Source organism: Pinus tabuliformis, chromosome 9 (assembly GCF_031772625.1).
Source record: "Pinus tabuliformis cultivar Carrire ecotype Pingquan chromosome 9, CPIR1, whole genome shotgun sequence".
In the NCBI taxonomy this organism is placed as follows: Eukaryota; Viridiplantae; Streptophyta; class Pinopsida; order Pinales; family Pinaceae; genus Pinus; species Pinus tabuliformis.
This window is the reverse complement of record NC_142307.1, coordinates 140,911,860-140,914,837: the sequence shown is the minus strand read 5'-3', so window position 1 is coordinate 140,914,837 and position 2,978 is coordinate 140,911,860.

Genomic DNA, 2,978 nt, shown 5'->3' with positions numbered 1-2,978 from the left:
CTTTGGGTTACCAACCTTATAAACAATCCTCGAGAATAGTTTCAATCATAATGCTGTCATCATCATGTTGCCACTGAAATACTATGCTGATCCTTCAAGTCTCGATATGCTGTTAAGGCTTCTTCCCATCAGCGGATTGGGGTCTCTCATTGATGTGGCTTAGGACCTCATCATAATTGTGAAGTCTTTGTTTATAGTGGTATATTGTTCCTCTAAATAGCATAGTAGAGCCCTCCTTAACTGCTAGTTAGAACCTCTTTTGATAGCATATGGGTACTCCTCATAAGACAATTGTAGAGACTTCTCCCTTCAATGAGGCTGGGATTCAAAACTGTGGCTAAGACGTGCTAGGTCTCCTTACTTGAACAACACCTAAAACACATCCTTTAGAACTATGTGTTGAGTCTCTTTCTTATTGTGGTTCAGGGGTTCATTTAGGCTCCCTTTGATTGCGTCTTAGCTATGAATAGAAGAATGTAGCTAGGGCTCTTTTGGAGCTTCCTTTGATATCATATGGAAGCCTCCTTGCTGTGATGAAGAACCTTCTTTTGGGACAACGAAGGAGCCTCTCTTCACTGTGATTTAATCCCTGTGAGTGCACCTTTTCCAGGCCCCAAAATTGTTCCTCAACATTAACTTCATGTGGATTTGTTAGAGGCTTTTTGTCTACATTTCCTTTTAAAAATATAGTGCATGAATGATTCTCCACATGTTCATGGAGAAGAGAATATATTTGCATTTGATGTGGTCCAAAGAGAAATTTTTTATTTGGTCAAGCCTGTATTCTTCATTAATTATTTTCTTGAAATCGTTTTCATTCTCAGAACTGTAGTTGTATATGTAATCGAGGGTTTCATTACAGGTTTAATCAATCTTCTGGGGCTGTCCAACTTTCTAATTGTCAACAATAGAGCTATCTATAGGTGGAAATGGACTTTTTTGACTTAAAGCTTCAATAGTTGTGTGTTTATAACATACCATTTGTTTGTCTACCAAGGAATATCCATCACATATGTCAATAACTTTATCTTCCAGATGAGTATTGACAGTAAAAGGATGAGACTTCCCTATCCCATCTGGCTTGAGGAATAAATTCAGATTGTAGGATAAAAAATAGCAGGACTGTCAGATTCCATGATATAAGATCTTTTAGTATTGAACTATAAAATTAATTGTTTCTTCACTCATACAATCATAATGGTCACATTTTTTCTTTGCTGGCTTTGAAAAAGTATATTAACCTCAAACTCTAGGAAACCATGATTACTTCCCTTTATTTCTTATAGGATCATGATCAACATCAAAGTGCATCATGGGGGTTACATTACTGCTACTCAAACTCACAATGAAATTTTTTAGATGCCAAGTGTATTACCATGAAATTCTATATCTCCCTTACATTCAGTGTTTGTGAAAATAGGATTAGTTTATTGAACTATATTTCTTTGACCTCAAAAGTGTATTTAGGATTTAAATTATCAAAAAGGAAAGCATGATCTTCATCATCCTTTTCATATGGTTTATCTTTTAGGGTAGAAACATGGTTTCTACCTGCCTAGAATTTCATATGGGTTGTATCAATGGTGGAAATATTCAACAAATCTTCATTTCCTCTGTTTATCACATTGTCATGTAGGAAAATAGAGTATAGGAATATGTGTTAGTCTAACTCGTAACTGTAAAGTTACTGAGTCTCAATTGTGATTATGTGATCTTGGAAGGTTTTGAGAGTATATAAACTCTTTTCAATGTATGTCCTTTCCTTGCAATACTTGGAGAGGGGGATATAGAGTCTTCTTATTGGAATGCAGAGGTTGTTTAACTTTGTATAGTTGCTTATTATCTAATCATATGAAGAAAAAATAGAGTTACAAGAATTCAACTTTAAATGCCAGGCCTTCTTCTACTTATGTTTTGGAGAACACATATCACCTGATCATTATAAACAATAAAACACAATAGCCAAACTCATTCCTATACCTTTTTATTTTTTCTCCTTTCCAAATAGGTTGAATGATCCTAAATTCAGTGGAAAATTACTAGCCTTCTCTTCATGCAATCTCAAAACAACTATGAGGGCCAAATGACCTTCATTGGATGAACAAAAAGGTATCAACACATCTATTTAGGGTGCATCTTTATGTGAATTTGTGGCTTCTTCACCACAAGCATACAACATAGAGATGATTCAGTTTTGTGCTTGTGCTGAGGTGAGAAATGGAATTTTATGAACAATGTTGCTTTGTGTTCCTTGAACAGAGTTTATATTGTTATAATCCTTGTGCAATTCAGTCCTAGTTTGGAGAATTGATGGCTATTTCATATTTGTACAGGTCATGCTCGGAGGTTATTTTTCTTTGAAAGGAGTTGAATATCCATATAAAGATTTATTGTATCCATTTCCATTTGGAATCAATAAAAAAAAATTTCACCACCTTTGGAAGTAATAAATACCCTATTGATATTCATTTTTATCTCTAGTATATCAGCATTATTTATGGAGGAACAAAAAAAGGGACTAATGCAGTATGGTCGGATGTGTGAAAACATTTTCTTAATTATAATTTATCATTTATATTTCCAGAATGAGAGTCTACAACTTGGTAAAACCCTGAAGTTGGACCAATGAACTAATTAGGCTGGTGAATTGGGGTCTCCGAATTATTTCTATTGTCTTTGGAAGCAATTAGAAATCTATTTATTTCGATATTTATCTCTATTATATGAACATCGTATATAGAAATAAAAAAAAATATGACTCATCTAATATGTCAATGGCAGTTTTCAATTATAATTTAATTTCAACATGGCACTACTACTGCGTGCAATTCAGTACTAGTTTGGAGAATTGATGGCTTGGACTTCCTTGATTGGATATGTTATGCCAATAGCAATTTGTCATGTTCTATGATGATTAAGGATAGATGTAAGAATTATTAATTAACCCTATTTCATGCGAAGCAAATCTTCCCACAATC